General features: G+C 47.4%; 1 long non-coding RNA gene across 1 annotated transcript; it reads left to right on the top strand.

Annotated features, from left to right (window-relative positions):
- The first annotated feature begins 2761 nt into the window (after positions 1-2761).
- Positions 2762-13085, top strand: LOC126514938 (uncharacterized). The gene is made up of 3 exons (XR_007595715.1): positions 2762-2927; positions 3169-3329; positions 4160-13085. It is a non-coding gene; the product is annotated as an uncharacterized lncRNA (long non-coding RNA).
- The last annotated feature ends 600 nt before the right edge of the window (positions 13086-13685 follow it).

The raw sequence follows: 13685 nt of genomic DNA, 5'->3' as shown, positions 1-13685 counted from the left end.
GCCCCAGGAGTCCAGGGCTAGCCTTGAAGGGTTCTGATGGTCTAGATGAAAACAGAAATGGGGCAGACACCTTTAATGATTAGAAAAAAAGATAAATCTGTGGGGTTTAGAAGGGAATACTGAGTTGTTCTCAGTGCTAATTATTTTTAAAATTACATTTACTTACTTATTGCCGAACAGACGTGTACACACTTCCATGTGACAGCCTGTGTGTAGAGGTCAGAGAACAACCCGAAGGACTTGCCTCTTGCTACCGTGCGGATCCAAGGCATACAGCTCCTGTCTTCGGGCCTGGTGCCTTAACTCACGGAACCATCTTCTCCACCCTTGATACTTAATTTTGAACAAAATTCTCCTATAATAAAGAACGAATAGTTTTGATAGAAGTTTTGGGTCAAATGATTTTCTTTCCGATTTTTTTCTTTCTTTCTTTCTTTTTTTTTTCAAAACAGGTCTTAATAACAATGTTTAATAATAGTTGGAAATCCCCTACCACTGGAGGTTAGCCCAGAAATGCTGAATCAGCGTGTGCATTTGATCGGTTCCTTTCTTCTTGTTTACAGTTCGTGTTATTTTTAATTATATGTCTGTTTGTCTATGTGTGAGTAACCACATAAGTGTGCAGGTGCCTGCACGGCTGGAGGCACATACATTCATACACACACACACACACACACACACACACACACACACACATACATATACATACAGAGGCATGCATACACATACACCAAAGAAGTTTTGTTTTTAAAAACCCAGAACAATGGAGAGATGGCTCAGTGGGCAAGGGTACTGGCTGCCCCTCTGGAGGATCTGGGTTCAATTCCCAGCACCCACATGGCAGCTCCTAACTGTCTGTAACCCCAGTTCCAGGGGATCTGGCACCCTCACACAGATATTAAAAAAAAAAAAACAAAGAAAATAAATAAATGAATTAAATATGGAACCAAGAACAGAGTACATATAGGGCTATGCTATTCAGAATGAGATATAACTGTACTTCAGAGCCATTGTTTTTCAAGTTAGTTATAATTTGGTATTATGTTTCCTGGAGGGGAGGTGGCAGTTCATTCTCTCTCTCTCTCTGGTCCACAAATGGCTCCCTGAGACAAAACCACACTGTTGCTATGACATCTTTTCTAATCTGTAATTCATTACCACTAGGAAAAGCTATCTTAGGACACAGTCTGCTCCTTGGGGCCCCACAACAGCCCCCACTTCCATATCTAAGAGTTCTTGGGGGTATCTTTGCTGTGTTCCAAGCTTCTGTTCCCTGCTTGCTTCTATCCCAGGCTTCTGTTGCTTGCACAGTGTTCTGGTTTGGATGTGAAATGATCCCCCACGGGTTCATGTGTTTGAATACATGATCTCTGTCTGGGGAACAGAGATCTCATCTCTGGGTAGATGATGGAACCTTTAGGAGACGGAGCCTTACTAGAGAAAGTCGGTTACTTGGGGAGGGTCTCGAGGCTCTGTGAGGTGATTGGGATGTGGTCAGAGGGATCATATTTTGGGGAGAGAAGGTGGTAGTGTTCACAGCAGGGCTACCTGTAATTCCAGCACTTAGGAAGTTGAGGCAGAAGGATCAAAATGAGATGAGTGTAAGGCTAGCCTGGACAATATAGCAAGGCCCTGTCACAAAAGCAAAACAAATAGACAAAGAAAAGACAAAACAAAAACAAAAACAAACAAACAAAAAAACCCAGAAGGCATGTGATTTATCATGCAAACACAGTAACTCTTGAGAGGCCAAAAGGCTGTGCTTACCTTTTTATTTTTGAGACAGGATCTCACGTAGTCCAGGCTGGCCTTGAACTCCCTATGTAGTAGATGACCTTGAACTCTTGTTACTCTTGCCTCTACCTCCAAGTGTTGGGGTTACAGGTATGCCCTGCCACCATATCAGCTACTCAGCACCATAGGTGCTCCCTGACACAACTGCTTATTTCTATGGTATGCCTGAAGCCTTTTCTTGGATAGCCCTCACTTTTTTTTTTTTTAAAGATGGGGTCATGACATGTTGCCCAGGCTGCCCCAGGTCTCATTGATTCTCCTCAATTTCCAGAGTAGCTGGGATTACAAGTAGTTGTTACTATGCCCTGCTTGTTTAGTAATTTACATAGCATTCATATTCAACAGCAGGATAATCTAAAAGTTCTAAAAAAGTTTTCACAACAAAACAACAACAACAACCAAAACAACCAAAACCTGTAATCCCAATACTTGGGAGGAGGGTTATAAATTGGAATTCATCCTGGGCTATGTAGTGAGATCCTGTTTCAAAAGTTAGCAAACAAACAAACAACAAAGCTCAGAGGGCCTCATTGTAAGTAGAAAACACTAGCTAAACAAATCAGCAAAACACTAAACAAAAGAAATGGGGGGGGAGGAGTGAGGGTGAAGTAAAAGAATGGGGGGATCTTTCAGTCTCTCTCTCTCTCTCTCTCTCTCTCTCTCTCTCTCTCTCTGTGTGTGTGTGTGTGTGTGTGTGTGAGAGAGAGAGAGAGAGAGAGAGAGAGAGAGAGAGGTGGTAAATTTAAAGTGATTTTGAAATGACATTACTTAACCCAGGAAATGGAGTTTAACTTTGAATTCAAGCGCATTTGAAAACCTGGATAAAACGGTATTTCCCCAGGCGTGGGACAGCAGGTCAGCAGCTGAGCTGGAAGCTCCATCTCATGACTGACTGCCAAGTCATCTCCCTATGAGTCAACCTGGCTTCTGAGTCGGCTTTCTAGACTGTTATTCCAGCGCTGTAACGAAGAGCAAAGAGGACTGGGGCTGGGCAGGAACTTGTCTCTTGTAGTTCAGTGGGATCCATGTGACCTGAAAGGTAGCCACTTCCCAGGAAGGATGCCCACAAACCCTCTGCTCACACCAGCTGTGTCTGCCCTACTTAGGTACCCACGCCTGGAAATAAAAAGCAGGTATATGCTTGGCCTTGAGAATCCTAACCTTACACCTAGGGGAATCTCATCATAGCTGAGACTTAGCTAGTTTTCCAAGTTGTGTGCTCTAACATGCCACCTTTAATGGTTCTAATATTAATAATAATAACAACCCATGTTTACTGAATCTTTGCCTGTTTATTTTTCCATAATGACGCTATAAGTCTATCATTAACTCCCTCTGTTTTATTTTAGTTTTTTTTTTTTTTGTTTGAGACAGGGTCTTGTGTGACCCCTGTTGGATTTAAAATCCGTGGGTAACTGAAGTTGACCTTCAACTCCTGATCTTCCGGGCTCCAACTCCCAAGAGCTGGAACACAGGCGTGCACCGATATGCCCAGCTGACCCTTCTGCCTTATTGGAATAAGTCCCCAGCACCAGGTAAGACGGAGCGGGGTGGAATGAGAGGGTACAGAGAGGTTAAGCAATTGGCCCAGATCTCAGGGACAGATAATAAACAGCTGAGATTTAACCTCAAGTTGTTTGATGGAGGAACCTGAAGACGTGCTTTCCGTTACAACTCCAGCTGTCCTCATAATAGTCTCCCCCCCCCCCCCGTGTGTGTGACATGGAATCGTTAGGCATGATAACGGAGAGTGGTCCCCCAAAATGGGCTTGGGAGTGTGGTTTTGTGGCTTTTGTGGATAAGCATGAACTTAGCCCGCAAGAGACTCTCGGCTCAGCCCCCAGCACCAGGTAAGAAGGAAGGCGGTGTGAGAGTAGGGTGGGGCTGCGGTGAGGGGCAGAAGTTCCAAGAACCGAAAGACAAATATTACCAGGCATTCAGCACGTGCCAGGCATACTTCTGTTTAGGAATGCGTTAGCTCAGGGAGCTTCCAAAACAGGACCAAACAAGGTCTCCTCCAGAGGTCGCAGCTACGAGCACGAGCACGAGCACGAGCACGAGCACGAGCACGAGCACGAGCACGAGCACGGCTGGAGCTCCTATGCCCAGGTAGTAAAACCAAAGTTCAGAGCCAGTGGACAGGTGAGCCACCATGACAGTTAAGAGTCGTTTCCAAAACCTGGCTTTTCCCAATTTACAGGAAGATACAGACTAGTTTAAGGAACGGTTAAATGCCACACAGTGACTTGGGGACAGGCTAGTCAGGGATCCAAAGTCGGTTCTTATATTGCTTTCACTTTCCCAGCCTTCAGTGGTGTGGCGCAAGGCTCAATTATCCTCCAGACAGACACCGTGTTTTTTTTAGCTTCTTTACAGGGTCCAGGTGGAGCCGGACGCCGCCCCCTGGTGGCAGTGCGAGTCTGCGCTCAGGGCTTGGTAAAGACTTCGCGGCGCCGCTAGCTGATTGGCCGGCAGGGTTTCCAGATGCTTTGCAAGTCTGCTGATGCTGGTGGTCCTCAGACTGCAGCCCTGCCCCTGCCCCTCGGGATTCAAATCCAGACTGGGGCCAGCAAAGCTGACTTGTGAACCTGGGGAGTTTCCCGTTTCTCTCCCATCCTTGTTGTGGTCGTGAATTCCTCCAGGGCTCAGGATGGTGATCCGACACACCAAGGCCAGCAGTACAGCCCGAGGGTGACTGTCCTGCGAGGTCCCCACTTGGTTCTCCTGACAAGTGGGCAGGGATTCAGTCTGTGGAGAGTCCAAGGAAGACTGGACGAGGTAGACGGAATTCTTCCAGTTCGGTCCTCCCGGCCGGATGGTACTGATTGTGTAGGTGTCTAAAGCTGCCTCTTGGTCCTGAATCATCGGGACCCGCTGGGCAGAATGTCAGAAAGGCAGCGCCTGTCACCCACCAGCCACAGACTCGGAGACTTGTAAATAGACACCCACGTGTTAATTTTATTGCACTCGTAAGTTACCATTTCTGGCCATGTGATGTTTGAGAGTAAAAACATTTTTCACATGTTGGCCGCAATACCCACGCAGCTCTGAAGGCCGTGGTCACCATCTTCCATTCGCTGCCTCAACTTGTTTGGATATGAGCCGAAAGGTCAGATCCTCCAACCTCATCCGGTGCTATTTCCTCTTAGATAGTTAACCAATGTGCTTGTGGACCAGTGAGGCAGCGGGTGAGGCGTGAAAGACGTGTGAGGCGTGAAAGACGTGTTGCCGGCTTTCTTAAAGACTCCCCAGGCTAAAGTCGTCCCTCTAAGGCAGTTTTAACAGAGCCCAGCCTTGAGTGACTTACTGTGGACTGGGTCCCACCACAAAGACCCTTAGGGGTCCCTTGTCAGATGTGCCCGTTTTCTGACTGAGGCGGGCTCTGTGGGTCAGCCAGTGGCGGAGCTGGGTGTAGGCGGTGTAGCTAGTGTTAGCATCTGGCCTGAGCTTCCCTGCCCAAAGAGGGCCGACTTGGTCCCTAAGACAGTCCTGTGATGCAATTGTCCAGAGGGCCAAGAAGCGAGCGCCTGGAGGGTCACCCTGCAAATGACCTAAAGGGAGCAACAGGAGAAATATAAGGCTTCTTTCCCTGCTAGGTGGCCTGTCTGGGGAAAGAGTTCGGACTGAATTTCCAATTGTTTACTGGTGTGTTCCCACAGCTTGTTTCGCTTGCCCGTTTAATCCTATCTAGTACCACCTGCCCAGGGGTGGCGCCCGCAACAATCATCAATCTCCAATATGTCCCCAGTTCTCTCTTCTTAGGCAATTTTATTTTGGGTCGAGCTGACAACTCAAGCAAGCAGGAGGTGCCAAGCTGAACGCCGTGAGGATAAAGGAAGTGCTTAAGAGTAGATATTTACTTTATCTTGCATGGAGTGCCAATAATGGGTTTGGAAAGAGCGGGATGTGGCTTCCACGGGTCCTAAAGGGTGTGGGAGTATTCTGGATGCAGGGAAGGTGGTATGAAGGAGAACCATGAATGTCCTGAAGAACCCGTTTTTTCAGGCCAGTTCTTGCTTGGCACCACATAACTATGTCCAATGGGCAGTTCTGTTTCTAGATGAAGGTTCTGGGGGATTTGAGACACACATTAGCCTGGTACTGAGAACGTGACAGGAATACCAGATATTTCTGGGTCCAGCTACTGGGCTCTCGTAGACTCGGGCATGTGAGCCATGAATGGTGGTGGGCTGCGTGTCTACTAGAGAAGGGAGTCCCGTGGTTTCGGATCATTCTTTGCATCTTTCCACTGCCAAGTACATGGTTATGATGGTCCCCCAGGGAGTCCTCTCTGGTTTATAGGAAAATTCCGGTCTTTGGGGTCTTTTGGAGAGTGGCAGCTACTCAGAGAGTGACAGCTACTCAGAAAGCAGCTGTGAGCATGGAACAGCAAGGAGGCGTTTGTTTACTGCCTGGGCTCTTAGACACACTCAGTGTTGTGTCTTGGTTAGCTGGGAACTGAAAGGGGACACCCTAGGCCTAGCATAGGCTCACAGGGAATGCGGCTGGTCGCTTTCTTGCTGCATGTATTGTGGCTTTTGGAAAGAATTGTGGATAGGTCATGATTCTGGGAGAACCAGGGGGCTATGATCCACTCAATGGATGAGGCGGGATGGGGATGTGGGACAGCCATCTGGAGAAGGGTGGAAGCCCCCAGCAGTGTCTTCTTTAGGCAGTTTTAAAACCAAGCTGGGTCTCCTTCTGTTACTGAAACAAAGGAGACCTTGCCAAGGTCATTTCAGACCCAAGGGGGCAGTTACGCTTTTTGCATTTTTGATTTATTGTAATTTGGTTGGTGTTTGTCCCACCCCCAACAATCTTCTTCTCCTCCTTGTCCTCCTCTTCCTTTCCTTCATTTATCTTCTCTTTCTTCTGATGAACAGCATTTCACGTAGCCCAGATTATAATGAGCTCCACATAGGGCTAAGGTTGAACTTAAACGACTTTTTTTAAAATATATATATATATATATTTATTTGTATTTTATGTGTATGGGTGTTTTGTCTGCATGTATATCTGTGTACCACATGCATGGGCACTGCCCACAGAAGCCAGAGAGGATGGCAGATCCCCTGGAACTGGAGTTACAGATGATTGTGAGCCTCCATGTGGGCATTGGGAATCAAATCCTGGGCCTCTAGAAGAGCAAAACATAACTCTTAACATCGGAGCCGTCCCTCCATCTCCCAGGCCTTGAACTCTTGATCCTTCAATGCCTTCACCTTCTGAGTGTCAGGATTGCGGCATGAGCTACCATGTTATTTACTACATTTGTTTATTGTGTGTGTGTGTTGTTTATTGTGTGTGTCTGTTTGTCTTTCCGTCTGTCTTGGGGAGGCAGGGACAGATGGCTGCGTTGGAAGGAGTGACCTCACAGCTATATTGGCTTCCCCTGGACATTCCAGGTACAGTGGCCACTGTGCAGGCCCTCTCCAACAGCCTTGGTGGTCTCTTTGCTGTGGATCCCATGGCTGTGTCTGTGGCCCGAGATGAGCCCTGATGCTACAGAAGGCCAAGGACCACAGCGCCACAGGGAGCCACAGTGAGTAGCCTCTGTCCCAAACAATTCTGCGAGCCAAGAAAGTGTTCCTGCAGATAAGCATGCGGTAGTTTTGCACCAGGAGGCCAGCCAGGGCTTGCGTGCCATCCAAGGGGCTGGCGCTGAGTCGGAGAGCCCGAGTGGGTGGCTGTCCTTTGCAACTTTCCCTCTACGTGTGATTTTGGATGGTTTCTCAAGACTGTGGTCAGCTGCAAAAGCTGGTTTGACAGGAAAATCTGAGGTAGGAACTCTTACCTCTCAGTGCTGCCTTAGGGCATGGCCCCCTGCTCTTGTTTTCCTTCCTGCCTCAGGAGCAGGCTGGATGAGGCAGAGGGGTAGGTGAGATTGGTCCCACTGAGCCCTCTGCAGCCTTGCCTTGCTCTTTCCCTCTGACTGGGTCAGTAAGCAGTCCTTTCTCTTTCGGTTTAAGAATGGTCTTCAAAATCTACTTCCTCTAGGAAGTAAGTGTTCCTGGACCATCCTGTGTGTCCCCTGCCTCCCCTGGAGTCTCCTGTGCCACCCGGAACTGCATGGCTCTCTGGGGGAGTACACTTGATCTTGTGCCTGGTGCCAGTCCTTTATCTCTGTCCTTAGGTTTTGCCATCCCAGCTCAGGGGGCACCGACATTGGGTTGCTTATTTACAGCTGTCCCTGAGCCGGATCCATAAGAAGCACTGGGTTAAGTCTTTGTGGTTAAGGTGGTCTTGCTGAGAATTTTTTTTCTTTTCTTTCCCTCCTCCCTCTCTGTCTATCCCTTCCCTGTCACCCTCTCCCTCCTCCTTCCTCCCTCAATCATTGTCACTCCATCACCCCCTTCTCTCTTTCCCTGCCCTACAGGATATTCCAATGTATCTCAGGCTGGCCCCCAACTCCCCAATCCTCCCATCTCATCCTCCTGGCACCATATCCAGCCACATTTATTATTCTCATTTACTCTCCGTGGCCGCCTCTTTAAAATGGGTTAACTTCTCCCTCCCCAGTGGATGCAAATGCTGAGGTTCAGAGAAGTCAAGTGATTGACACTTTCTATTTCTCAGCTCACCAAGGCTAGGAAACCATTGATTTCATTCAGACCACTGGTGCATGTTAAGGGGACTCGGTGAGCTGGAAGGTTCATGTAGCGGTGTGTGGAAGTGCAGTGAACCAGAAGGAGATGGGGAGCTTGCAACGGTGACATCATAGAAAGTGGTTTGTCTAGGTAGCTCTAGATTTTGTTGACAGGGACAGAGAGCCGGCTACTTTAGAAGGGTCCTCTGGTACAAGAAGCCTGTTCTGCCCATCACATGCATAAAACACATCAGAATTGGATCTTTAAACTGGGCTTTATTCAGAGTGCTGATAATCTGGGAAGTCAGAATGAGATCTGCCTCAGCAACCCCCTTCCTCCATCCCTTCTCTCTCTCTCTCTCTCTTTCTCTCTCTCTCTCTCTCTCTCTCTCTCTCTCTCTCTCTCTCTCTCTTTAATGGAGAACCAGGACAAAGGCAACAAATCAATTCAAAGTTTAGTCTTGTCCTCGGGTCTGGTGGGTCTTGTTTTCATTGTCCATCCACACCCTTCCTCATAGTAGGGGGAAGCTTTGTAAACACCAAAGCCATTTACTTAACTTTGCGTTCCTTCTTACCCATTTGGGTGACGTCTAGATGGAAGCTTAACCAGAACAAACGGTGAGCAGTGCGCGTGTGCTAAAATGCTTCCGGCATGCATGCATAGACTCCTTCCTACAGAGTGATGTCCAAACGCGCTCCTAGAGCATGCGCTGTTCCCCTCCACTGTGTCCATATCACAGGTGTAGTCGGGTATCAGGGAGCAGGAAGTGGCTCTGAGGGGGTAGGAAGGGTAGGAAGGGGTGAGGTCATGAGCAAGGAGAGCCCTTTCTCCTGCTAGCTTCCTGGGTGTCCTCCAACAGCCCTTTGCTTTTCTTCATCCTTCTGTGACGCTGTGCCATCCGGGGAGTCCCTTCCTCCTTCATAGGACCTCAAGCTGCGCTGCTAGTGAGATTTCCTAGACATTTCTGTAGGCCTTTTACGGATTATGTCTAGTCCTCAAGCCTAACAGCGCCTACAGAATTCAGGTCCTTAGACTCCAGCCTCACTCATCTGTTTCCAGCGCTTTCTGGGTGGGTCGTTGCCATAACCTGCTCTGGCCTGCCGCTTCTGCGCACCCTCTTTTTTGTTACCTTCTAGAATCTTCTAAAACAGGTCAGACCGTGGGCTGGGAATGTATCTTACACGGGAGAATGCTTACACAGTGAGCACGAGGCCCTGGGTTCCATCTTCAGCACCGTGTCAATGGGCATGCTGGCGTACAACTGTCCTCCCAACGCCTGAGAAGTGGAGGTAGAAAGGTCGGATATTCAAGGTCATCCTTGGCTACATTGAGTTCAAGGCCAGCCTGGGATGTCTGGGATCCTGCCTCAATGTTCAGAAATAAAACAAATGGCAAATCAAACCCACCGCCAACAGAGGCGGATTCATGAAGTTTCTGCCGCTCTGCTCAGCTTCCAGCTGCCTGTGGAGGAACACTGAACCCTGCCGTGTACAGTATTGCTGTGTCCATGCACGCTGCGCTCTGTTGTGCCTTCATGCCCTAGGGATGCCCTCTCCAGTTTGGAAGGGCGCTTTCCACAGCAGCAGAGGCTGAACACTCTCCCCAAATGTTCCACGTGCTCTCTAAGAATAGATGCGCCATGAGCAGACGGTAGGTGTGTGTGTGTGTGTGTGCGCGCGTGTGCGTGTGTGCATGTGTGTGCGCGTGTGTGTGTGCATGTGTGTGCGTGTGTGCGCACGTGTGTTTTCCAGGCTCATGCTTCGACAAGCAAATGCTCCATATTTCCCCCTCTCCCTAGCAGTGGGATCAGGAGGATACATGATGAAACGAGGGACCACTGATGGTAGTTGGCCTAAATGGATGAATCATGCAAGACATACAGGGAGGGACCTGGATGTTGCCGAACCTGATTAGCATTTACAAAAGGGAAATTACCTTTGTGGTATTCAACTGTGTTACCACAGCATGACCTAGTCTGTCCTGGTTAAGACTCTCATTTTCTGCTAGTTAAAATTGCTGCCTTTAGTGGGACGTGGGGTGCAAATCTGAAATGCCATCCCTCCACCTCCCTCCCTTCGTCTCTTTTAAAATACTTATTATTTATGTGTGTCTGCATGTGTTTATGTGCACCATACGCGTGCAGGTGCCAGTGGAGGTTGGAAGAGGGTGTCATATCCTCTGGAACTGAAATTACAGGGGGACGTGAGCCCCTGATGTGGTTGCTGGGACCCAAACCTAGATCCTCTCACTAAGAGCAGCAAGTGCTCTTAACTGCTGAGCAAGCTCCCCAGGCCCCGATTGCTACTCTTCTAAGTCTCCCAGAACCAGCCCTTTCCTAGTGAAGATTAATCCCTTCCCTTTGGGCTTTTGTGGTGTGTGTGATTTAGGCCCATTTGACTCTTCATGCTTAGCGTCACGATTGCTTGTGTGTGTGCAGTGACAGAATGGTCAGGAGATATGAACCCTGGAGTCAGACGGACTGTGTTCACCCCTCAGCCCTGCCGGTTACCATCACTGAGATTGTCATTGAGCTATTCGGTCTTCTGTAACCTTGGTTCATGCTTGCACACCCCCACCCCTACCCCAGGGTTTACCAGGGCACCTGATGTTATTATAACTGATACCTGTTTGCTAGCTTTCTTATATTTTATCTTTGTGAATGAGGTGTCAGGAAAAGGTACCAAGCACCAGGAGTCAGTGTAAAGATAGAAGGTTCTGGAAACCAGGGGCCCTGACAAGCACAATAGGTTATTTGGCTGTAACATAGCCTGACAACAGTTTTCTCCTGCAAATTAATTCTCACTGCACAGGTAGAACCCCGAGGAGGGAGAGGAGCTGCCTGCTCTGTCCTGAGAACCGTGTTCTCCATTGTTTCTATGCATCCATCGAGATGATTTTGTGATTTTAGTTTTCTACTAGTGTGATGATGGTTTGAAAGAAAAATGGCTCCCAAAGAGAGTGGCACAATTAGAATGTGGCTTGTCGAAGTAGGTGTGGCCTTGTTGGAGGAAGTGCGTCACAAGGTGGGGGTGGGCTCTGAGGTCTCTTCTGCTCAAGCTTCCCTCAGTGTGACAATCGGTTGACTTCCTGTTGCCTAGAAGATGTAGCACTCTCAGCTCCAGCACCACGTCTGCCTGCATGCCGCCACTCTCCCCATCATTATGATAATGGACCGAACCTCTGAAACTTTAAGTGAGCCATCCCAATTAAATGTTTTCTTTACAAGAGTTGCCAAGGTCATGGTGTCTGTTCACAGCAGTAAAAAAAAAAAAACCTAGGTGAGACAACAGGTGTGATGAGCTATTTCAGGTGATTCTTTCTCTCCAGGGCTGGACATTGAAGCTTGGGGCTCAAGTGTGTCCAAGTGAGCTACACCCTCAGCACAGCTTGACTGAATTTAGAATATTAAATCACTATTGCATTCCTGGAATAAAGCCTAGACTCTCATGTTTGCTTGATTTGAGTCACTAATATTTTATTTATAATTTTGCATCTGTGCTCATGGTGTGTGGTGGTGGTGGTGGTGGTGGTGTGTGTGTGTGTGTGTGTGTGTGACAGTATCTCATCTCACTCTGTAGCCTGGCTGGCTTGAAGCTCACTATATAGACTAAGCTCATCTCTCAAAAGTATGGTCCTTTTGCTTCTGACCCCATCCCCAGTGTTGATATTGCATGCATGACCCACCCCACTTGGCTGCATCTGTTCTTATAATTAAAAGTTATTTTTCTTCCCTTAGGAAACCATTTTCCTCAGTCCAGTTTTGAAGCTCTCGAGTTCACAACAGATATGGTAGGTATAAGGGACCAGTCCAATGTGGCTGTCACCCATTTCAGATGCCATTCACAAGTCTAGGACTTCTAGCAACTGGTTCAAGATCTCAGGATCTCCACACCCCACTTCAGGTTTGGCAATTTGCTAGAACAAATTAGTAAATCACTTTATTGATGGTTACTGATTTATTGTAAAGGGGACAACTTAGAATCAGCCAAGCGGAAGCTATGCAGAACAAAAGGTATGGGGGATGGTGTATAGAGCTCCCTCACCCTGTCTGGTACACCATCCTCCGAGCCAGGGAAAGGTGCCACCCAGGTAGGTGGATCTTCCTACTTTGGTTAACACAACCAAGATGTCCAGAGGCCCAGGTTCCAGGTGATTCTAGTTTCTGAAAAGTTGACTGTTGTAGGGTATTAGTTTAAGATGTGTGACATTAGTTTATCCTGTGGGATATTTATTTGATAATGCAAAGATATACTACATTCTCTTAGGTTGCATTTATCTAACTCTGTGAAGCTGTGTGACTTTGCCTGCCTAAAACATCTGGTTAGTCTAATAAAGATCTGAATGGCCAATAGCTAGGTAGGATAGAGAAATAGGCAGGACTGGTGGGCAGAGATAATTAAATAGGAGGAAGAAGAATGAGGAACAAGAAAAGGAGAAAGAGAGAAGGAGGACACCAGGGTCAGCCACCCAGCTACACAACCAGCCATGGAATAAGAAGAAAAGAAAGATATATAGAATAAAGAAAGCCCAGAAGCAAAACATAAAAGAGAAATGGGTTAATTTAAGTTAGAAAAAGCTGGCCAGAAAAAAGCCAAGCTAAGGCCAGGAATTCATAAGTTGGAATAAGTCTCCATGTATTTATTTGGGAGTCTTATTTATTTGGTGGGCTCCCAAAGAGTAAAATTAAAAAATAAAAAAAAAACAAACATCTACAGTTGACAGTTCATGTTTTTTTCTTTTTCATCCACCCATTTTATTCTAGTTTTCCTTCCTTTCATTTGGATCAACATTTTCTACTGTTTTATTCTTTTCCTCCCTCATTTTTTGGTTATGTGTTTTTCCCCCTTTTGTCATTGTCCTGGCAATTAGACAATGTGTAATTGCTTTAGCTATGTGCCTGCTGCTTGATACAATTCCATGACCAAAACCGACTTACAGAGGGAAGAGTTCATCTCGGCATACGGTTCCAGAGGGATCAGAGTCCAACACGGCAGGCAGGCAGACATGGTGGCTGGAGCTGAGAGCTCACATCTTCAACCACAAGCCTGACATAGAGAGATTGTGATGGAAATGGGGCCAGGGTATAAACTCTCAAAGCCCACCCTCAGTCATGGACTTCCTCCAGCAAGGCTGCACCCCCTAAACCTACCAAACGGTGCCACCAAATACACGAGCCTATGGGCTTGTTTCTCATTCACAGCATTACAACAATGTTGATTTATACACTTATTTCTGTCTAATATCGAAGATGACAATCGTTAGTTTCGCAGCATTGCTAAAGGCTGCAGAACACTTTAGTGTTCT

The sequence above is a fragment of the Alexandromys fortis genome, unplaced genomic scaffold, assembly GCF_014885135.2.
Source record: "Alexandromys fortis isolate MF-2015 unplaced genomic scaffold, M_Fortis_MF-2015_v1.1 scaffold_156, whole genome shotgun sequence".
NCBI classification, from domain to species: Eukaryota; Metazoa; Chordata; class Mammalia; order Rodentia; family Cricetidae; genus Alexandromys; species Alexandromys fortis.
Note: the sequence above shows the minus strand (reverse complement) of the source record. Positions and strands in the feature narration are given on the sequence as shown.